General features: G+C 39.6%; 1 protein-coding gene across 3 annotated transcripts in view; it reads left to right on the forward strand.

Annotated features, from left to right (window-relative positions):
• The first annotated feature begins 22,644 nt into the window (after positions 1-22,644).
• LOC148376646 (protein APCDD1) overlaps positions 22,645-24,967 on the forward strand; it is a 37,140-nt gene continuing 34,817 nt past the window's right edge. For 2 of the 3 annotated variants that reach the window (XM_088349678.1, XM_088349695.1), the window contains exons 1-2: positions 22,645-22,669; positions 23,114-23,307. The gene's annotated coding sequence lies outside the window, so the exon portion shown is untranslated. The remainder of the gene's footprint in view (positions 22,670-23,113; positions 23,308-24,967) is intronic. The other variant, XM_088349687.1, reaches the window with a different exon arrangement.

The following is a 24,967-nucleotide window of genomic DNA, read 5'->3' on the forward strand; positions in this document are numbered from 1 at the left end:
ATCTCATTCCGATTGGCCTCACTGATATCACTCACCTCCTTGTTTGATGATCTGAAACCTTCTTGAATGAGATATATGCAAATAACACAGAATCCAGGAAATGGCACTATAATAGAGAATTGTTATGAACAAATTGGGAAGAAAGATGAGAAAAATCTCATTCCGATTGGCCTCACTGATATCACTCACCTCCTTATTTGATGATCTGAAACCTTCGTGAATGAGGTATATGCAAATAACACAGAATCCAGGAAATGGTACTATAATAGAGAATTGTTATGAACAAATTGGGAAGAAGGATGAGAAAAATCTCATTCTGATTGGCCTCACTGATATCACTCACCTCCTTGTTTGATGATCTGAAACCTTCGTGAATGAGGTATATGCAAATAACACAGAATCCAGGAAATGGCACTATAATAGAGAATTGTTATGAACAAATTGGGAAGAAAGATGAGAAAAATCTCATTCCGATTGGCCTCACTGATATCACTCACCTCCTTGTTTGATGATCTGAAACCTTCTTGAATGAGATATATGCAAATAACACAGAATCCAGGAAATGGCACTATAATAGAGAATTGTTATGAACAAATTGGGAAGAAAGATGAGAAAAATCTCATTCCGATTGGCCTCACTGATATCACTCACCTCCTTATTTGATGATCTGAAACCTTCGTGAATGAGGTATATGCAAATAACACAGAATCCAGGAAATGGTACTATAATAGAGAATTGTTATGAACAAATTGGGAAGAAGGATGAGAAAAATCTCATTCTGATTGGCCTCACTGATATCACTCACCTCCTTGTTTGATGATCTGAAACCTTCGTGAATGAGGTATATGCAAATAACACAGAATCCAGGAAATGGCACTATAATAGAGAATTGTTATGAACAAATTGGGAAGAAAGATGAGAAAAATCTCATTCCGATTGGCCTCACTGATATCACTCACCTCCTTGTCAGATAAGCAAAATGGGAGTGAGAGGGGGAGAGTTTCACACAGAGCACAGCGTTGTCCTCCCCGGCGGGGGCGAGCACTCCTGCCTGCGTCTTTAATGAAATTCCCGAGTGAGGCTGGCCCTGACCTTGCCTCACCTCCCATTGAAGAGACTTTGAGAAGATAAGTGAAGACGACGAGCGGGCTAAATCATGGTTTCTTTCTGATATATTATTATTACAAATCCTATTTTATTGAACCACAATTTAATATAGTTATATATAACCATAAATCCTAGGGTCTGGCATACCTCCCACCACCAGGGGGCCCCACATGGCGTTTTCAACTGGGCCCAGGTGTGTCTAATTATCACACACCTGTGCCCAATCATCCTGAAACCTTTAAAGGTCATTTTCAGATGAGTTTTTCTCTCATCCTCTGTGTCGTTTTCACCTCCACGCCAGGTTGGTTTGTTACTTTGTTACTTTGTACCTTGTAGTTTACAGTTTTAGTTGGTTGACAAGTTTGGTTTTCGTTTCTAGTTTCTTGTTTTAGTTCATTTGTGTCACATCTTTGTTACTTTGGTACTGGTTTGTTGTTAAATACAATCCTTTGTTTTGAGCATCTCTGCTTGCTGTGCCGGCCTCCCCCACATGGGTCCATTCACCCCAAATCATGACAATACATTTGTTGTTTATGTATTGCGTTACATGGGATTTGAAGTAAAACTATGGAGAGCTAATTTGTATAATGGTTCCCATTGATTTTATAGACCTATTGTATATAAATTATTTGAGACTTCAATGCAAACTAAGTTCAAAGTAATGTCAGGAACTTTAAGGAAAAGAACAAAGTTCAGCCTTATGTCAAGAGACCAAGGTAGATCAAAACGAACTGAAACTTGCTGAATCGTGATAATTTTGATATCATTCGACTGAATTTTTTATTTTTATTTTCTGTCCCACTCTGACACACAGGAATCACCCCCCCCCCTACACACTAACATTATTTGGGGGTTACATATTTTCATAGGTGGGTAGTAACAAGTTACTTTTATGCCGTTCGATTAACTTGAGTACCGTTTGTTGACATTTTGTACTTCTATGAGTATTTCTAAATCGCTGTACTTTTTACTTGAGTAGATCTGTAAAGAAGAAACTGTACCCTTACTCTGCTACATTGAACCCGTTACTGAAATCCCCGCCACATTAGTCCGTCTGTCCCTGCCAAGGCGCATTTATTTTGTCAGACACCCCGTTTATTTTTTATAGATCTGACCAGTGACCCAAACAACCACAAGGTGTTACTTGTGAACAGGCTTAGAAACGTTTTTTTTTGTTTTTTTTTTTACTGTACTGTATGTCCCAGTTGCCATGGCGCCCAATTGGCCCCGCCCGTGTGGCGCCAGCTGAGGCTCGTTGCCAGATTGGCTTCCCTGCTATTTAAACCCAGTCCTTTTGTCAGTCCGTCTTCAAAACTCCGTGAATACTAGGCAAGCCTTTTTCGACCCTGACTCGCGCCTGTCCCGTTTTTGCTCCCGTTTGTCTCCGGGCACGACCTGTTTTGATCCCGACCATGTCTGCTCTCCCGTCCCGACTTACGACCCGTTTTTTTATCCCGACCACGTCCACTCTCCTGTCCTGGCTTACGACTCGTTTTGAACCCAAACCACCCCGGTTAGGGTTAGTCCCGGCAATCGACCGTTTTTTTTCGTCCCTGACTCTGCCATCGCTCCCTACGGAAGATCCGCTTCCGTGTTGGGATCACAATCCGAGAGCGACTTGCTTCCCGCCTCCAGCGAACAATTGATTGTGGGCGGAACCCTTCCTCTTTCCTTCAATAAAACTTGTGGTAAACGTAACGCAATTGGGTCCTGTTTCCGTTCTGGTCCTGACACTGTATGCGCAGTGTAGATAGCTGTAGCCTCATAATTGCATATCTCTCTCTCTCTCTCTCTCTTTCTCTCTCTCTAATTCTATCTCATCTCATCTCATTAGCCGTCTCCGGGCAGGGGACACCCTGAACTGGTTGCCAGCCAATCGCAGGGCACACAGGGACAGACAACTCATTCGCTCATTCACACCTAGGGAGAATTTGGACCGGCCAATTCCTCTCTATTTCTCTCTATCTCTTTCTCTCTATTTTTCTCTCTATTTCTCTCTCTATTTCTCTCTATTTCTCTCTCTCTCTTTCTCTCTATCTATTTCTCTCTCTCTCTTTCTCTCTATCTATTTCTCTCTCTCTCTATCTCTTTATTTCTCTCTATCTCTTTCCCTCTATTTCTCTATCTCTTTCTCTCTATTTCTCTCTATCTCTTTCTCTCTATTTCTCTATCTCTTTCTCTCTATCTCTTTCTCTCTATTTCTCTATCTCTCCATTTCTCTTTCTTTCTCTATCTCTTTCTCTCCATTTCTCTTTCTTTCTTTCTCTTTCTTTCTGTTTCTCTTTCTTTCTCTTTCTTTCTTTCTCTTTCTTTCTTTCTCTTTCTTTCTTTCTCTTTCTTTCTTTCTCTTTCTTTCTTTCTCTCTCTTTCTTTCTTTCTCTTTCTTTCTTTCTCTTTCTTTCTTTCTCTCTCTTTCTTTCTCTCTCTTTCTTTCTCTCTCTTTCTCTTTCTTTCTCACACTTACAATTACACAAACTTTTATATTTGTGTAATAGATGGACTTTGATGATATGATTGAACGATTGATTTAAAATATAAGTTAAAAATAGAATAAGACATGTTTTCAGTGTATTTCTTCCCTTGAAGGTACTGGAAACCTTGAAAAATAATCATTGAAAGTGCTTGAATTTGTCCATGAAAACAGTGCATGAATTGTTACCTTCATCAATTTATGTGCAGAATTATCGTATGCTTGCGTAGTTGACGCCACTATCGGTGTGTAAGTGTGTGTGTGAACGGGTAAGTGTGAAGCACATTGTAAAGCGCTTTGGGAGGTTTTCAGTGACTTGAAAAGCGCTATATAAATGCAGTTAAGATTGGCTTTCCTGCTGTTTAAACCCAGCCCTGTCACTATCCTTTTGTCAGTCTGTCTGCAAACCTCCGTGTATACTAGGCAAGCCTTTTCCGACCCTGACTCCCGTCCTCTCCCGTTTTTGCTCCCGTTTCTCTTCGGCTACCATTTATTTACCCAGTATTAGTAGTTATTCACCAAGTACTTTTGAAATGAAGTAATTATTATCGAGTCATATGATTTTGGAGTAACAGTACTCTTCGTGCCAGCGAGGGAGTCAGTGGTGGCGACAGACGGACGGTGTCTTTGATGGCGTGCACGAGAAAGCCCGAGAGGAAGCCTTCAAACGGCGGCCCGACCACCACATCAAAGGCGCCGCCGGCACGAAACTCTGCATAAGAGCAGCACTTTGGCTCCGTTGGACTCTTTTTATTGGACGTAGCAGCAAGACGCAATGCTTCCTCCCTGCCATTTCAGGGGGGGGGGGGGGGGAAATAGGACAAAGGGAATCCATACACTAAATCAATATATAGGAATAGCACATGGATTTTTTTCAAGATATACAGCAGGCTCCCAGGGTAAGAGTAATCCAAAGGTCGGCCTGGGGGCCAGTTGTGGCCCCTGATCAGGAGTGTTGACTGTAGTATAAAATACATTAAAATTCACCATTTCACCAAGTCACATGCATTTGTAATCACACAATGTCTCAAAGAACTGCACAAGTTACAATGACACCATCCCCTGATCTTAAACCAACATGCGGGCAAGGGAAAACTCAAAAACCTCAAATTGAGGAAAATAAGAAACCTTGAGAAGGGTAAATCCCCCTTCCAGGATAATTGACCACCTTGCTTCCAGTAAGAATTTCATCCCACCCCGTTTCCGACATGGTGACTGTAAATAAAAAAAGGACAGTTGACTGTGAAGGCTGCCGCTTCTCAGACAAGTAGAAATTGGAGTGTTTTTTTTCATTGAAATCCAAAATAACTGCGTCTTCCTAATTAAGTCTGTGGCTGTTTTCTAAGAATTTCATATCAAGAGGCACTGCTAGTCGAAACATCCTGACTACAAAAAGTGAACTGGAAACGAAGGATGTGAGAAGGTGAAGCAACGGAAGCTGTTTTAACGGCACGGCAGATCTTGCGAGTCAAATGAAAATGCTACAAGGTCTCAATGGATCCCCTTAGGACAGTGGTTCCCAAAGTGGGCGGTAAAGATCTGGGGGGGCGATGAGGAAGAATGGGGCAGTAGGGGGGCGGTAGGTGGGCGGCGGTCCGAAGTTGAAGTCCGAAGTTTAAACGTAGTCCGGTTGTGAAACCGCAAAGCACTGCAGTTTTTCCAAGGTTTTGTAGTGAGTGATGGAGTTTTTGTCATGATTACTGATTAGCATCACCTGCGCCCGCGTGCTACCTGATTGTATCCCTGTCCCTTTTTAAACCCAATCCTGTCACTCTCGGGTTGTCAGTCCGTCAGCAAACCTCTGTTCTTACAAGGCAAGCATTTTAACCCTGACTCCCTCCTGGCCTGTTTTTGCACCTGTCTGTTCCTGATCTCCCTGTCTGTCTCCAGCTACGACCTGTTTTTGATCCCGACCACGTTTTTGCTCTCCTGTCCCGGCCACTGACCCGTTTTCCGTTCCCGACACCGCCATCGCTCGCCACGGAAGATCCACTTCCGTGTTCGGATCCCAAACTGAGTACGAGAGCGACTTGCTTCCCGCGCCTAGCGAACTTCCTTTCCTTAAATAAAGCTTGTGAGAAACGTTACGCAATTGGGTCCTGTTTCCGTTCTGGTCCTGACACTGTAGGCCAGTAAAAATTTGATCAAGGGCCATAAGTGGCCCCCAGGCCGGAATTTGTACATACCTGATTTAAGGATTCAATTAATTTTTTGGAATACATTCACTTTAAATCTTTACTCTGACAGTTTTTCATTTTCACATATTTTAATTTATTTTTCTGAAAAAAATGATCCTAAAATAATCAAATTTCGCAAAGTATAGCTCTTTTTACTGCAATTGAAAATAAGTGCTAAAAAGAACAAGGAAGAATACAAACCACAGAGACTCAAAGTGACCATAAAATACCATTTTTCTTCAAATTTTGTTAGCCAGTCTTTCATAAGATTTCCGGCTTTTGTGCTACCGTAGCAGCAAGATGGCCGACAAGTATGTCAACTCCCTCTGTGAGGCTCATTTATGTTAAAGGGACAGTGTAATATTTAGTGTCTCCTAGTGGAACAAAACATATTTCATCCAGTAAGATTTCAATATCGGAAGATATCGTGTTATACATATACAATTTTATAGATAAACTAGACAATTCCCGCGGCAATTGTAAGAGTTGTGATTGATCTGGCAGATGTTGGTAGAGAACCGGTAGCGTTGAGTTGTTAGCATTATGAGTTAGCATAAAGTTTTTAACTCAGATGTGTTTGTAATTTTTAACTTGGTTCTGTGGGGGGGCGGAGTCCCCCCACATCCCCCCCGGTACTGGTTAGCAACAAGGATATGCCTTGTGGAGGTCTAAAACTCACATTCATGGTAAGTTAGCACTTAGCATTTAGCTGTTAGCATCACTTTTTAGCATGTACCTATTAGCATAACTCATCAACATGAGTCCACTAGCATAATTTGTAAATATGAAGTCGTTAAAATATAGCCATTACCAAATTTTTTTAGCATGAAGCAGTTAGTATTTAGCCGTTACCATCACTTTTTAGCATGTATATGTTAGCATAACTCATCAACAAGAGGCCATTAGCATAATTTAAAAAATATGAAGTTGTTAAAATATAGCCATTACCAATTTTTTTTAGCATGAAGCAGTTAGCATTTAGCCGTTAGCATCCCTTTTTAGCATGTAACCAATAGCATAACTCATCAACATGTATTCATTAGCATAATTTGTAAATATGAAGTCGTTAAAATATTGCCATTACGAAAAAAAATTAGCATGAAGAAGTTAGCATTTAGCCGTTAGCATCACTTTTTAGCATGTACCTATTAGCATAACTCATTAACAAGAGGCCATTAGCATAATTTGTAAATATGAATTCGTTAAAATATAGCCATTACCAAAATTTTTTAGCATGAAGCAGTTAGCATCTAGCCGTTAGCATCACTTTTTAGAGTGTATCCGTTAGCATAACTCATCAACATGAGTCCATTAGCATAATTTGTAAATATGAAGTCGTTAAAATATAGCCATTACCAAAATTTTTTAGCATGAAGCAGTTAGCATCTAGCCGTTAGCATCACTTTTTAGCATATAACCATTAGCATAACTCATCAACATGTACCCATTAGCATAATTTGTAAATATGAATCCGTTAAAATATAGTCATTACCAAATTTTTTTAGCATGAAGCAGTTAGCATCTAGCCGTTAGCATCACTTTTTAGAGTGTATCCGTTAGCATAACTCATCAACATAAGCCCATTAGCATCATTTGTAAATAATAATAATAATAATAATAATATGAAGTTGTTAAAATATAGCCATTACCAAATTTTTTTAGCATGAAGCAGTTAGCATCTAGCCGTTAGCATCACTTTTTAGAGTGTATCCGTTAGCATAACTCATCAACATAAGTCCATTAACATAATTTGTAAATATGAAGTCGTTAAAATATAGCCATTACCAAAATTTTTTAGCATGAAGCAGTTAGCATTTAGCTCTTAGCATCACTTTTTAGCATATAACCATTAGCATAACTCATCAACATGTACCCATTAGCATAATTTGTAAATATGAATTTGTTAAAATATAGCCATTACCAAAATTTTTTGGGATTAAGAAGTTAGCATTTAGCCGTTAGCATCACTTTTTAGCATGTATCCGTTAGCATAACTCATCAACATGAGGCCATTAGCATAATTTGTAAATATGAAGTCGTTAAAATATAGCCATTACCAACATTTTTTAGCATGAAGCAGTTAGTATTTAGCCGTTAGCATCACTTTTTAGCATGTACCTATTAGCATAACTCATTAACAAGAGGCCATTAGCATAATTTGTAAATATGAATTCGTTAAAATATAGCCATTACCAAATTTTTTTAGCATGAAGCAGTTAGCATTTAGCCGTTAGCAACACTTTTTAGCATGTATCCTTTAGCATAACTCATCAACATGTACCCATTAGCATAATTTGTAAATATGAAGTCGTTAAAATATAGCCATTACCAAATTTTTTTAGCATGAAGCAGTTAGTATTTAGCCGTTACCATCACTTTTTAGCATGTATATGTTAGCATAACTCATCAACAAGAGGCCATTAGCATAATTTAAAAAATATGAAGTTGTTAAAATATAGCCATTACCAATTTTTTTTAGCATGAAGCAGTTAGCATTTAGCCGTTAGCATCCCTTTTTAGCATGTAACCAATAGCATAACTCATCAACATGTATTCATTAGCATAATTTGTAAATATGAAGTCGTTAAAATATTGCCATTACGAAAAAAAATTAGCATGAAGAAGTTAGCATTTAGCCGTTAGCATCACTTTTTAGCATGTACCTATTAGCATAACTCATTAACAAGAGGCCATTAGCATAATTTGTAAATATGAATTCGTTAAAATATAGCCATTACCAAAATTTTTTAGCATGAAGCAGTTAGCATCTAGCCGTTAGCATCACTTTTTAGAGTGTATCCGTTAGCATAACTCATCAACATGAGTCCATTAGCATAATTTGTAAATATGAAGTCGTTAAAATATAGCCATTACCAAAAATTTTTAGCATGAAGCAGTTAGCATCTAGCCGTTAGCATCACTTTTTAGCATATAACCATTAGCATAACTCATCAACATGTACCCATTAGCATAATTTGTAAATATGAATCCGTTAAAATATAGTCATTACCAAATTTTTTTAGCATGAAGCAGTTAGCATCTAGCCGTTAGCATCACTTTTTAGAGTGTATCCGTTAGCATAACTCATCAACATAAGCCCATTAGCATCATTTGTAAATAATAATAATAATAATAATAATATGAAGTTGTTAAAATATAGCCATTACCAAATTTTTTTAGCATGAAGCAGTTAGCATCTAGCCGTTAGCATCACTTTTTAGAGTGTATCCGTTAGCATAACTCATCAACATAAGTCCATTAACATAATTTGTAAATATGAAGTCGTTAAAATATAGCCATTACCAAAATTTTTTAGCATGAAGCAGTTAGCATTTAGCTCTTAGCATCACTTTTTAGCATATAACCATTAGCATAACTCATCAACATGTACCCATTAGCATAATTTGTAAATATGAATTTGTTAAAATATAGCCATTACCAAAATTTTTTGGGATTAAGAAGTTAGCATTTAGCCGTTAGCATCACTTTTTAGCATGTATCCGTTAGCATAACTCATCAACATGAGGCCATTAGCATAATTTGTAAATATGAAGTCGTTAAAATATAGCCATTACCAACATTTTTTAGCATGAAGCAGTTAGTATTTAGCCGTTAGCATCACTTTTTAGCATGTACCTATTAGCATAACTCATTAACAAGAGGCCATTAGCATAATTTGTAAATATGAATTCGTTAAAATATAGCCATTACCAAATTTTTTTAGCATGAAGCAGTTAGCATTTAGCCGTTAGCAACACTTTTTAGCATGTATCCTTTAGCATAACTCATCAACATGTACCCATTAGCATAATTTGTAAATATGAAGTCGTTAAAATATAGCCATTACCAAATTTTTTTAGCATGAAGCAGTTAGTATTTAGCCGTTACCATCACTTTTTAGCATGTATATGTTAGCATAACTCATCAACAAGAGGCCATTAGCATAATTTAAAAAATATGAAGTTGTTAAAATATAGCCATTACCAATTTTTTTTAGCATGAAGCAGTTAGCATTTAGCCGTTAGCATCCCTTTTTAGCATGTAACCAATAGCATAACTCATCAACATGTATTCATTAGCATAATTTGTAAATATGAAGTCGTTAAAATATTGCCATTACGAAAAAAAATTAGCATGAAGAAGTTAGCATTTAGCCGTTAGCATCACTTTTTAGCATGTACCTATTAGCATAACTCATTAACAAGAGGCCATTAGCATAATTTGTAAATATGAATTCGTTAAAATATAGCCATTACCAAAATTTTTTAGCATGAAGCAGTTAGCATCTAGCCGTTAGCATCACTTTTTAGAGTGTATCCGTTAGCATAACTCATCAACATGAGTCCATTAGCATAATTTGTAAATATGAAGTCGTTAAAATATAGCCATTACCAAAATTTTTTAGCATGAAGCAGTTAGCATCTAGCCGTTAGCATCACTTTTTAGCATATAACCATTAGCATAACTCATCAACATGTACCCATTAGCATAATTTGTAAATATGAATCCGTTAAAATATAGTCATTACCAAATTTTTTTAGCATGAAGCAGTTAGCATCTAGCCGTTAGCATCACTTTTTAGAGTGTATCCGTTAGCATAACTCATCAACATAAGCCCATTAGCATCATTTGTAAATAATAATAATAATAATAATAATATGAAGTTGTTAAAATATAGCCATTACCAAATTTTTTTAGCATGAAGCAGTTAGCATCTAGCCGTTAGCATCACTTTTTAGAGTGTATCCGTTAGCATAACTCATCAACATAAGTCCATTAACATAATTTGTAAATATGAAGTCGTTAAAATATAGCCATTACCAAAATTTTTTAGCATGAAGCAGTTAGCATTTAGCTCTTAGCATCACTTTTTAGCATATAACCATTAGCATAACTCATCAACATGTACCCATTAGCATAATTTGTAAATATGAATTTGTTAAAATATAGCCATTACCAAAATTTTTTGGGATTAAGAAGTTAGCATTTAGCCGTTAGCATCACTTTTTAGCATGTATCCGTTAGCATAACTCATCAACATGAGGCCATTAGCATAATTTGTAAATATGAAGTCGTTAAAATATAGCCATTACCAACATTTTTTAGCATGAAGCAGTTAGTATTTAGCCGTTAGCATCACTTTTTAGCATGTACCTATTAGCATAACTCATTAACAAGAGGCCATTAGCATAATTTGTAAATATGAATTCGTTAAAATATAGCCATTACCAAATTTTTTTAGCATGAAGCAGTTAGCATTTAGCCGTTAGCAACACTTTTTAGCATGTATCCTTTAGCATAACTCATCAACATGTACCCATTAGCATAATTTGTAAATATGAAGTCGTTAAAATATAGCCAATACCAAATTTTTTTAGCATGAAGCAGTTAGGATCTAGCCGTTAGCATCACTTTTTAGAGTGTATCCGTTAGCATAACTCATCAACATATAGCCATTACCAAAATTTTTTAGCATGAAGCAGTTAGCATTTAGCTCTTAGCATCACTTTTTAGCATAAAACCATTAGCATAACTCATCAACATGTACCCATTAGCATAATTTGTAAATATGAATTCATTAAAATATAGCCATTACCAAAAAATTTTAGCATGAAGAAGTTAGCATTTAGCTGTTAGCATCACTTTTAGCATGTATCCGTTAGCATAACTCATTAACATGAGTCCATTAGCATAATTTGTAAATATGAAGTCGTTAAAATATAGCCATTACCAACATTTTTTAGCATGAAGAAGTTAGCATTTAGCTGTTAGCATCACTTTTAGCATGTATCCGTTAGCATAACTCATCAACATGAGTCCATTAGCATAATTTGTAAATATGAAGTCGTTAAAATATAGCCATTACCAACATTTTTTAGCATGAAGCAGTTAGCATTTAGCCGTTAGCATCACTTTTTAGCATGTCACCATTAGCATAACTCATCAACATGTAGCTGGAGCAATCACATCTAAATATAGTATTTATTCGCGTGTTGCGGGTAGGGTGGGATCTTGGCTGCGCGCTGGATGTTTTCTTCTTCCTACGGGGGGACAGGAAAGAAAATCATTGAGAAGCACTCTAGACCACATCCTGCTTGCTGTGTCTTTGTTGTCATCGTATATCTTTGAGTGGCGCACGCAAGAATGCCAATGATCTCGGTAGCGAAAGCGCCTTTGAGAAGGATTCCTACAAGATGGCGACCGCAGAAGAAGAAGAAAAAGGGAGGCGTTAAATCGGAGATTTTTATCTTCAGCGGCCTCAAAGAGAAGCAAAGTGTGCGAGGCACATGGAAGATCAAAGACGGGGAACTCATTTAGTCCTTGCCTTTCCTCTGTTTTCCTGTTTTTATTCAGAATTTATCGATTTTGTTGAGTAGAATAGAACAGATTATACCTTTATTGTCATTGTTACAAAATGGGTTAACATATATATATTGTGACAATGAAATTGGGCACGACACTCCAGTTTTACACATTCACAGTGAGGTACGTACAGGATCATTGTACCCCTCCTACGGTATTGCATGTTTCTGTATCGTGATACTGTTGATATTGGTAGAGCAGGGTTCGGACTATAGGTAAGATCAGGCTGAAATGACGGTGTCAGAACCAGAACAGATACAGGACCCAAACGCGTGACGTTCTCACACAAGCCTTTTATTTGAAGGGAAGTGGGGAGTCATGCACGTTAGGAAGCCGGTCTGGCGAGGAAGGACAGGAACCCAGAGACCGATTCCGATTGCCCGAGTTGATATCGGACAGATTGGGTCGATACCGGACAGGACAGGACAGACAGGATAGATAATGAATCAAGATATCGAAAACTAACAGGCGGAACTAGACGGGAACAAAAACTGGAGAAAGTATTAAACAGAACAAATACAGACGGAAACTAAACTGGAACCCGAAAATAAACAGGAACATTACCGGACTGGAGATATCACAGGAAAACAGGACTGAGTCAGAACCCACGTCTTGTGGGGCAGTAGTTCGTTTGACGGGCTGACAACCTAATTGAAAATGTTCCCGCATCTGCAGGTTCCAGAGCGTTCTTTTTAAGGTTTCATTATTTTTTTCATTTCGAAGTTTTTGGGTTTTTCCTTGCCCTCATGTAGGTTTTAGATCAGGGGATGATGTCATACTAGTCAGTAGTTTGCAATAGCCTGTGGTCTGTGCAGCCTTTTGAGACTGTCCCTTCTCAAGGTTTCTTCATTTTTGTTGAGGTTTTTGAGTTTTTCCTTGCCCTCATGTAGGTTTTAGATCAGGGGATGGTGTCATGATAGTCTGTAGTTTGCAATAGTCTATGTTCTTTGCAACCATTTGAGACTGACCCTTCCAGACATGGGGACTTGAGACTTAGTGACTTGGACTCGAGTCGACTCGAGTCGCTGTTTTTATGACTTGTGACTTGACTTGGACTTGGCAATCTAAGACTCGGGACTTGACTTGTGACTTGACTTGCCCAAGAAAAAAATACTTGGGACTTACTTGGGACTTGAAGGTGAAGACTTGAGACTTACTTGAGACTTGCACATGTGTGACTTGGTCCCATGTCTGGTCCCTTCTCAAGGTTTCTTCATTTTCCTGATGTTGAGGTTTTTGATTTTTTCCTTGCCCTCATGTAGGTTTTAGATCAGGGGATGCTGTCATAATAGTCTGTAGTTTCCAATAGTCTGTGGTCTGTGCAGCCCTTTGAGACAGTCCCTTCTTAAGGTTTCCTTAGTTTTGTTGAGGTTTTTGAGTTTTTCCTTGCCCTCATGTAGGGTTTAGATCAGGGGATGGTGTCATAATAGTCTGTAGTTTCCAATAGTCTGTGGTCTGTGAAGCCCTTTGAGACTGTCCCTTCTCAAGGTTTCTTCATTTTCCTGATGTTGAGGTTTTTGATTTTTTTCCTTGCCCTCATGTAGGTTTGGTGTCATAATAGTCTGTAGTTTGCAATATGTGGTCTGTGCAGCCCTTTGAGACTCCTTGTGACTTGAGGGCCACAAATAAACATGACTTGACTTGTTGTTTACTGTAAGGACTTAAACATAGTTGCCGCAATTGTGTGAAGTGTGTGTAATTTTCATCTATAAAACATTCTGTCACTGCAAAGAGAAACCAAAATAACACATAACACACAATAACATTTTTTTTTTCTTTTTCAACCTTTCAAAGACCCGTCACAAAGAGAGTCGGGGGAAGCCACAACGAGAAGGAACAAGTCCCAAAAAGGAGTGAGCATTCCTGGGAAATGTAGTTCAAAACCATTGGGAGCAGAAAACTAGCATGACTAGCATTAATAGGTTCTTAAAAACACCAGATACATATTGGTCTTTGATTAGTAGTACAAAATGTCGAACACAACTTGTGTTTTTTCGAAACATCAAAGAGACTTTTTAGAACTTAGCAAGAATTTATTTTTGGGTTCAAAATCCAGGGCAGTTGGAGGGAAACTTGAGAGGGAATCTTGAAAGGGAGATTTGGGAGTACCTTTAAATAAATGGCTGGAGTGGAAGCTCTTGGGAAGAGGATGGCAGTGTACAGGGTTGGGTAGGGTTACTTTTACTGGATTACTTTCAATGACTTTTGGATTACTCCAATAACAAGTATGCTAATAAAAGACAAAAGAAACTAAATATGAATAAAATTACTGAATTTTAATTTTGTTTCTGTCGCATTTGATGTTCGTTTTGCCGGAGATCAAAGAGATCAAAGCCAGGAGAGAAAGCTTACCACGTGTTGTGAGTCATCATTTTATTCATATTTAGTTTCTTTTGTCTTTTATTAGCATATTTGGTATTGGAGTCATCCAAAAGTCATTGAAAGTAATCCAGTTAAAGTAACCCTACCTAACCCTGGCAGTGTAGTAGAAGGTCTGGTAGGAGAGCCCTGAAATCTTGGAAGGGAGATTTGGGGGTGTCCTTCAAAAAGAGGGCTGGACTGGAAGATCTTGGGACGAGAAGGGAACTGGAAAAAAAGGAGAGGCTTGTCATCTTGGAGGGTTAATAACTTGAGCAGGATACGAAACGATTCAGCAACATAGGGTGGGAGCCCGGAATATTTATGGTAGAGGTGTAATTAGTTAATGGGATGCATCAGGACGGGATCAGTGAGATTTTTTGCATTTTTTTCTCAACGATTTTTGTTTTTTTTCTATTGCAGATTTTATAGTATAATATTTTTGTAGTAAAACTGTAGTTTTATTTCTGAAGTTTTTCTATTAAAGTGTTACTGTAGTGGTATTTTTGTTGCATTTTTGTAAGTATTTTAAAGTATTTACCATATAGTATTGTAGTAGTATTTCTGTAGCTTTTTTGTAGTATTTCCATTGTAGTATTTTTGTTGTACTTCTTTAGCATGTTTGTAATACTACTGTAGTTGTAATTTTGTAATATTTCTCAGATTAATTTTCTGTAATAGTGTTTTTGTATTGTAGTTTTATTGTAGTATTTTTGTTGTATTTTTTCGTTTCAGAATGAAAGTAAAATTATATATGAGGTCCCTGTTTTTAATCACTAAATTTAAAATTTAGTTTTGTAGTCTTTTTGTAGTCTAGTCTTTTTGTAGTCTTTTGGCAGTCAGGTCTTTTTGTAGTCTTTTGGCAGTCTAGTCTTTTTGTAGTCTAGTCTTTTTGTAGTCTTTTGGCAGTCTAGTCTTTTTGTAGTCTTTTGGCAGTCTAGTCTTTTTGTAGTCTAGTCTTTTTGTAGTCTTTTTGTAGTCTTGTCTTTTTGTAGTCTTTTGGCAGTCTAGTCTTTTTGTAGTCTTTTGGCAGTCTAGTCTTTTTGTAGTCTTTTGGTAGCCTAGTCTTTTTGTAGTCTAGTCTTTTTGTAGTCTAGTCTTTTTGTAGTCTTTTGGCAGTCTAGTCTTTTTGTAGTCTTTTGGCAGTCTAGTCTTTTTGTAGTCTTTTGGTAGCCTAGTCTTTTTGTAGTCTAGTCTTTTTGTAGTCTTTTGGTAGCCTAGTCTTTTTGTAGTCTTTTTGGTAGTCTAGTCTTTTTGTAGTCTTTTTGTAGTCTTTTTGTAGTCTAGTCGTTTTGTAGTCTTTTTGTAGTCTAGTCGTTTTGTAGTCTAGTCTTTTTGTAGTCTTTTTGTAGTCTTTCGGTACTAGTATTTTAGTTGTAGACACACAAAGGAACAATGGAGACAACGTTGGCATTAAAATACATTATTTTAGTTGTAGTAACTTATTTACTGTTATTATGTTTGAACCAATTTGGTTAGGCCTCCATCCACCAGGGGGCGCCTATTCAGTTTGTTAATGGGACAGGTGTGTCAAATGACCCCACCATTGTCCCTACTTAGCCTCACACTTCGAAAGGACATTTGAACTTGTTGTCGGTCCTTTTCATTTCCATCTTCATTTCTCACAATCACATTTTCCTATTCATCCTGCTTTCTAAAGTTTGTTCTATGGGTTTTTGATTCAGACAGTTTTGAGGTGGTTTTTGAACCGAGTGTTTTTTAGTTTGTTGAGCATTTTTGTGATGAAATATAATCAATTCTGTGTACTGTGCGGTTCTTTCTTTCCTGCGTTTGGGTCCACAGGCAAAATCACAACAGCCAGATTAAAAAGCCGGATTGGTCGTAGTTTGCGCACCGCTGCCTTAAGGTAAAAACTTACAGTTAGCAAGCGACTGCCTGGAAGATACGATAAATGGGAATTGTGGGAATCGTGTGACCGAAGGCATTTATTGCTGGGTAGAAAAACATCAAAGAGACATCAATGAGACATCTGGTTTGGTTAGACTTTTGTCGCATTTCCCTCATAACTCGATTGTTCTAAAATAACTCCGTTGCCTCATATCTTGTCTTGGTTTCTATATTTTGTTTATTTATTTCGGGTGGGGAGATTCCCAAACACCCCCTCCTTTTCCACGTGGCTCAAAGCAGCCTGTAGCTCATCTGGTTCCTCTTGCGGCGGCAACAGTGAGAAGGCCACATCAAAGAGTCGCTGCCGGAGACGACGACCGTGAAGACGTCCAAGAGGAGGAGGAGGGGAAAATCTGGGACATGTGTCTGCATGGAAGACAACATGGTTTTCATTTGGCTTTGGTATTGTTAAGTCAAGTCGGGATTATTTGTATTGCCCTTAATCACCATGAGTCTCAAAGAGTCTGTTTACGATGTGTTCTGTTGGTATTCAGGGTTGGGTAGGGTTACTTTAACTGGATTACTTTCAATGACTTTTGGATGACTCCGATACCAAATATGCTAATAAAAGGCAAAAGAAACTAAATATGAATAAAATGATGACTCACAACACGTGGTAAGCTTACTCTCCTGGCTTTGATCTCTTTGATCTCCGGCAAAACGAACATAAAATGCGACAGAAACAAAATGAAAATAAATCCAAACAGCAGCACGGTGGAGCAGTGGTTAGCGCGTGTGTGGCACAGCCCATGTGGGGGCTTTCCTGGCACGCCCATGGGAGGAGCCGGCACACCATCTTGCGGAAAAAACGTGGGCGGAGAAGAAGAGAACGAGGGAGGAGGCTTGACAGAGACTCGAGTGACACTAATTTGACTAATTCGGCCATATTCGATGGAGTTCACTTCGTTAAATTAATAATGAAATTAAATCTGTGGGCAGCACGGCGGCACAGTGGTTAGCACGTGTGCGGCACAGTTCTAATGTTTTGGGAACCTCCTGTGTGGGTTCAAATCCAGCTACCAGCCTACCTGTGCGGAGTTTGTATGTTCTCCCCATGCTTGCGTGGGTTTCCTCCGGGCACTCCGGTTTCCTGCCACATTCCAAAGACATGCATTTCAGGTGGCCGGTCCAAATTGTCCCTAGGTGTGAATGAGCGAGCGAGTTGTCTGTCCCTGTGTGCCCTGCGATTGGCTGGCAACCAGTTCAGGGTGTCCCCTGCCCACTGCCCGATGATTGCTGGGATGGGCTCCAGCACCCCTGTGACCCTATTGAGGATAAGTGGTGCAGCTGATGAGATGAGATGAGATTCATATTTAGTTTCTTTTGTCTTTTATTAGCATATTCGGTATCGGAGTAATCCAAAAGTAATTGAAAGTAATCCAGTTAAAGTAACCCTACCCAACCCTGTTGTTATTATACAAAATCATGCGTGGACTTGCTCCCTCATATCTTTCAGAATTAATTCCCCACTATGTTCCTGCTCGGAGCCTTCGCTCGGACAATGCTGGTTTGCTGGTGATTCCAAGAGCCAAGAAGAAATCCGCGTTCTCGATTCGGGCTCATTGGAACTGTTTAAATCGAGGCTCAAAACACACTTGTATTCTATAGCTTATGAATGACCTACATTTCATGTTGACAATGACTGTGTGCTGTTAGTTGGGAGAATTGTTTACGAAATCATTGAAAACACACAAATTTGGATGTTTAGGAATCAGTGTGTCTTTGATAGCTTCAAAAAATGCCTAAAGACTCTTTCAATGCTTAGAATTTGTTATGTATGTCAGGATTGTTGAAAATATGTCATGATTTGCCAATTGCCCTCAACTGCGCTCACTCATTCAGCCCCAGCTGCCACTCGTTCCCTAATTAGTCCTCCTCATATTTAAATACGTCATATTCGTTTACTCCTGGTCAGTCCGTCTGCGAAGCTTAGCGCATGCAAGGCAAGCACTTTTGACTCTTGCTCCCGTTTTGATCCCGACCTGTTTCCTGTATCGATCCCTGATCCAAGCTCCGTACTCCTGTCCTGGCAACCCGTATCCTGATTCTGTGTTTTGACTCTGTCCGGTATCGATCCCATCTATCTCGTCCTGTTTGATATCCGTCTACAGTCCCCAGTGTCTGGTATCAATCCGGTCTGTCTTGTCTTGTCTGATATCTGACTCCAGTCTCCAGTGTCCGGTATCGATTTCGCCTGTCTCATCCTGTCCGATATCTTGTGCTAGTCTCCTGTATCGGGTATCGATCCCGTCTGTCTCGTCCTGTCTGATAGCTGATTCTAGTCTCCAGTATCTGGTATCGATCTTGTCTCTCCCGTCCCGTCCGGTATCGATCCTGTTTGTCCGGTATCTGCTCGTGTCTCTGATATCGATCCTGTCTGTCCCGTCCTGTCCGCTATCGACACTGTCTGTCCGGTATGTGCTCGTGTCTCTGATATCGATCCTGTATGTCCCGTCCTGTCCGCTATCGACCCTGTCTGTCCGGTATCTGCTCTTGTATCTGGTATCAATCCTGTCTGTCCCGTCCTGTCCGGTATCTGCTCGTGAATCTGATATCGGTCTTGTCGGCCTCTGGCTTCCTGTTTTTCCACGCCGGACTTCTGTCTTACTTCTTTCACCCAGTGATCGACGAATCAATCACTTGTGTTTTTGTTCACGCGCATGACTGCCCCATTCCCATAAAATAAAGCTTGTGCGAAAACGTTACGCATTTGGGTCCTCCTCCTGTTCTGACAACACCATATTTAATATACAATGAACTCGTTTATTAGTTTTTTAAATTATTGATTGACCTTTTTAACTATTTCCACTCGTTATCATATATAAGAGAACAATGAGAGGAAAATCGACATCTTGGATAAACAATTGACAATTTAATCTGGTATTTGTTTAACTTCTACGAGAAGACCCAAAAGTCAATCTCGATCGGAGGATACCAGTCTAGCTGGTCTATCAGTCAGTAGTTTCCATTTCGACGTTTAGGACCTCGAACTTGTCGTTGAACTTGTTTTAGAGGTCACCTTTCAGTTTCTCCAAGGTGGTTTCGAGTGTGGTTGTCACAGTTGCCACGGTGCCCAATTGGCCTCGCCCGTGTGACGCCAGCTGTGCCTCGTTGACAGATTGGCTTCCCTCCTATTTAAGCTCAGTGCTCTCACTCACCCTTTATCAGTCCTTCAACGAACCTCTGCACCCGCAAGACGTTGGTTTAGACTCTGTCCGGTTTTCTGCTCGTATTTCCTGTCCGCTATTGTTCCCGTCTATTTTGTCCTGTTTAATATTGATCTCCAGTTTCATTCCCATCTATTTTGTCCTGTTTAATATTGATCTCCAGTTTCGTTCCCGTCTAGTTTGTCCTGTTTAATTTATATCCCGTTTTGATATCATTCCCGTCTGTCCCGTCCTGTTCGGTATCGACCCCATCCACCCCATATCTGCTCGTGCAATTGGTATCGATCTCGTCGGCGTCTGGCTTCTTGTCATTCCACGCCAGACTGCCGCCTTACGTCTTCCGCCCAACGATCGCCCGAATCACTGGCGTTTGGGTTAACGTGCACGACTGCGCCATTTCCCGTAAAATAAAAGCTTGTGTGAGAAACGTCACGCGTTTGGGTTCTCCTCCTGTTCCGGTTCTGGACAGTGGTGGTCTGTTCGGCGAAGCTGTTGGCCAGAATGGCATCACTACTGTTAGGAATTTAAAATAATTCAAATGTACCGTTTACCAAATTGTTCGAATTAGTTATCTGACTCCATTAACCAAACACAACCTGCATTCACCTGACAATGCACGCTTGTTTCTTGATGGGAAAATATGGACAAGAGACCGGCATTTCCACACGTGGGCAGATTTAATTTCTTAAAGTATTTAACTAAGTGAACTCCATTGAATTAACCGAATTAGTGTCGCTCGAGTCTCTGTCAAGCCTTCTCTCTCGATCTTCCCTTTTTCTTCCTCTGCCCACGTTTTTTACCGCAAGCTGGTGTGCCGGCTCCTCCCATGGGCGTGCCAGGAAAGCCCCACGTGGGTTCCACCCCCTCACCTCGATGTCTAAAAAACTCACAATAGCAGAGCGCTTATCAAAATAACTTCTCCAAACAATGCCTGCCTTCCTGTGTCAGAGTTCTGTTATCAACAGAACTAAACAAAACATTCCGCCTTTGGATCAGCGTGACCTGTCATTGAACTTCAGCCTATCCGGTGAAAATCTTCATTGCACTCGATAAATGTCTCATCTCATCTCATCTCATCAGCTGCACCGCTTATCCTCAGTAGGGTCCCGGGGGTGCTCGAGCCCATCCCAGCAATCATCAGGCAGTGGGCAGGGGACACCCTGAACTGGTTGCCAGCCAATCGCAGGGCACACGGGGACAGACAACTCACTCGCTCATTCACACCTAGGGACAATTTAGACCGGCCAATTCGCCTGAAATGCATGTCTTTGGAATGTGGGAGGAAACTGGAGTGCCCGGAGGAAACCCACGCAAGCACGGGGAGAACATACAAACTCCACACAGGAAGTCTGGAGCTGGATTTGAACCCACGACAGGTTCCCATGACATGAACTGTGCCGCACATGCGCTAACCACTGCGCCGCCGTGCTGCCTCGATAAATGTAACTTGCATTTAATCGTATAAAATCCTTTATAGTAAAATGTATAAAATCCTTCAGTGCGTTAAAGTAAGACCTCAGTTGCGCCGGTCTGATCTCTGAAAAGTCGGTGGGACATTTTCCTCAGCCGTGTCCACAAACTCCACATAAAAACACCAGCAAAAATTCCTCCGATGAGAATGAAGAACAACAGATACACGTCTCGACGTCTTCGATGTCCATTTGTGTTAAACACAGTAATTTACAATTATTCCAGGAATCTAAATTATACTTGCTAGACTGTGTCTTTCATTATTTTAGACCCTATCAATTCCACCGAATGCCCGACGAAAAAATGCAATTTTGGCGGCAGTGACTTGTTGTAGGAGCGCTGAGATGTCAAGCCAACTTTGAAAGTCTGAGGCTGAGCCATTACTGTATTTTCGCCCAAAAGGAACTGCACTCGTGCGGCTATTATCCATTATCTTTGATCCCAAATGGCCGAACTTTGGTGTGAAGTTTTGATTATTCGGGTTATTCTCTGTTTGTCGCCACATTTCATGTCTTCCTCTTTCTTGAAGGATTTTATAGATTTGACTATAAAGGATTTTATATGATTGAATAGAAGATACATTTATCGAGTTTAATGCTGTAGTCATTTACTGACTGTGCCTTTATTCAATGAGCAGTGAAAGTTCAGGGCAGGCATGAGTGGTGGAAGATTTTGTTTACAGAACGGGACGTACTGCTGATAAGATAATCAGCACATCCAGACGGAGGACGGCAGGCGTTGTTTTGAGAACAAGGCCCTGATGATATAGAAACGCTTGGTGTTGTTTTAAGCGTTCCAGATGTCGCAACGCTCTTCTCGGAGATGGTGAAGCCCAGGGGGCACGCCCATGGGAGGAGCCGGCACACCATCTTTCGGGGAGGCGTGAACCAATAAGAAGAGAGCTAAAGGACTTGAGAAGAGGGCTTCCAGAGACTCCAACATCACTAATTCAGTCATTTCCAATGGTGTACACTTAGTTAAATTGTTAATGAAATTAAATCTGCCCCCGTGTGGAAATGTCGGCTTCCTGTTCATCTTTTTAGTCAAGAAACGAGCGCATAAATTGTTGGGTGAATGTAGGTTGTGTTTGGTTCGAATCATTAAAACGTACAGAGAGTAATCAACACAGCCCAAAAGATCCTTGGCCGTTTTCTGCCCCATTTAGAAGACATTGCCAGATACTAATTCGAACAATCTTGTAAACGGTACATTTTGATAATGAATTCACAACATTCTCCTAAACTAATTACAAAAAAGTGCTTTTTAAATCTCTATCATTCAACCCTAAATACATTGTATTACAAATATTTTTTTATATTTTAAATAACTTTTTGGTGACACACGTTTAATTTTATTGTGTCCACAGTGCTATTTGATCAACTTCCTCAAGAGGTGTAGGCAATACATTGTAAAATCTCTTTTTTTCCTTTAATAATTTTAATAAACTACACTAAAATGGAATTCATTATGCAATTAAATGTTATTAATTCATATTTTTACTTTATTTTGTTGAAATTCTACATGTCCCAGTCGTAATTATCCACCGTGCTGTGCTCAATTGCCCCTCAAAAAGACTACAATTCCATAAAGGCTATTTACCGGAAGTGACGTCATTTCATATTGGCGTCAGTTCAGCTGAGGTAAAAGAGGTAAGCTTCGACCTTTACTCTCTTTACTTTTTATTATATTTTAAATGTCTTATACTTGTCTGAGACGCTCTTAAAGTTCTACACTTTTAATAAAAGTAATACAGGTTTTTGTTATTCTGTTGAAAGTTAGCTAGCTAGAAAATGACAAGAGCTACAACTTAATTAGCTGAAATAAATTCTACCCTTTTAGGTTCCACCCCAATAGGTCAATGAATGGGTTGGAGCGGGGAGTGATAATAACAATAATAATATTAAATATTATTAATATAATAATATTAACTTCATATAGTATAGATGTATGTGTGAACAAAACATTTATTGGGGTAAAATGTTTGTTGGGAAATGGCAGGGTGGAAAATATTCAGAGTGTTGGGAATTAAATATCAAAATGTACCGTTTACCATCTCATCTCATCTCATTAGCTGCACCGCTTATCCTCAATAGGGTCGCGGGGGTGTTGGAGCCCATCCCAGCAATCATCGGGCAGTGGGCAGGGGACACCCTGAACTGGTTGCCAGCCAATCGCAGGACACACAGGGACAGACAAATTTGGACCGGCCAATCCACCTGAAATGCATGTCTTTGGAAGGAGGGAGGAAACCCACGCAAGCACGGAGAGAACATACAAACTCCGCACAGTAAGTTCGGTAGCTGGATTTGGAACTGTGCCGCACACGCACTAACCACTGCACCCAACAATTTATGCGTGCTCGTTTCTTGAGGGAAAAGATGAACAAGAAAGCCGACATTTTCACACTGAGGCAGATTTAATTTCATTATCAATTTAACTAAGTGAACTCCATCGAAAATGGCAGAATTAGTGTCGTCGGAGTCTCTGTGAAGCCTTCTCTCTAGTCCTCTCGCTTCTCCTCTCGGCTTACGTCTTTCCGCAAGATAGTGTGCCGGCTCCTCCCATGGGCAGGCCAATGAAGCCCAACTTGAGCTCCACCACTATTGGTGTTCTTCTACCAAGTCACACCTAAGGAGAGTAATCAACACAGCCAAGAAAATCCTCGGCTGCTCTCTGCCCAGTTTAGAGGACATGGCCCTCTTGCGATATCCTGGAACAGAAACCGTGTCCTTCTACCAAGCCAGGTCGCGACGCCTTTCACAGAGGGTGAAAAATACTTACCAAATCTGACCCGCTTTCTGAACCGTTAAAAATGTCTAACGTTAAATTTCTTACTTGCAAAAACGTCCCGAGGCTCGCAGCATATTGATTCGATCAGGTTTCATTTGTCGTTCGAAAAACGTTTCCAGGCTTTCACCGCAGCTCTGTTTCTGTTCTTTGCTCGATTGGGATGTTCTGTCCCCGGTCGTTAATCTCGTCTCGTGAAATAAAATCCGGAATTCGGAATTCGAGGTTTGACCTTGCTGTTGCAATACTTGGGAACCTATCTTTTCAAAGTACTTTCATGTCGTTGCGTTGAGTCCTTCACATATGTGTCTTTATTGTATTAGAACAGGGCTGGGCAACTATTTGTAGTCGGGGGCCGCATTTGGTTCAAAAATTTGGCCCAGTGGCCAATCTTGGAGACCCATTTTACATTTATGAATAATTATACATGTGGACATTTTTTATATATTTATTTTGAAATGGATTAGTTTCATTAAATTGGTTTTGAAACGCTCACAGTTAAAGCATACGTAATATATTAGGTCCCTGTTTCAGACACTTCATTTGATACTTAGTTTTGTAGTATTATTACCAGCTCAGTAGCCTAGATGGTAGGGCGCCCGCTTTGAGACTGGGAGGTCGCTGGTTCGCGCCTCGGCCGAGTCATACCTAAGACTTATAACATTGGTAAAATGGCGGCGCCCTCTGTTGGCTGCGGCTGCATCGGCTCGCTACAACGGGTCAGGTGTATCGACATTTCGTTCTGTGTACATTGTTACAAAGAATGACAATACAAAGGAAATTATTATTATTATTATTATTATTATAGTCGTATTTTTTAGTATTTTTGAAGTCGGATTTTTGTATCTGTAGTGTTTTGGGGTTTTATTTTGGAAGGTTTTCTGCAGTAGTGTTTTTCCATGGAAGTGCTTCCATGGTGTTTGCAGGTTTTCTATCGTGGAATTTTGTTGTGTATCTGAAGTATTCTTGTTGTAAGTCTTTATTTTTTTTTATAGTTCGTTTGTAGTATAAGTTGTATTTTTTTTTTTTTTTTAGTTTTTTTGCAGTTTTGTTGGATACCTGTAGTGGTTTTGTTTTGTAGTATTTCCGTAGTAGTGTTTTTATTCGTGTTTCTGTTGTATTTTTGGAGTATTTCTATAGTAGAATTTTTGTTGTAATTT

This window comes from Urocampus carinirostris, chromosome 1 (genome assembly GCF_059441175.1).
Source record: "Urocampus carinirostris isolate Australia breed hairy pipefish chromosome 1, RoL_Ucar_1.0, whole genome shotgun sequence".
In the NCBI taxonomy this organism is placed as follows: domain Eukaryota; kingdom Metazoa; phylum Chordata; class Actinopteri; order Syngnathiformes; family Syngnathidae; genus Urocampus; species Urocampus carinirostris.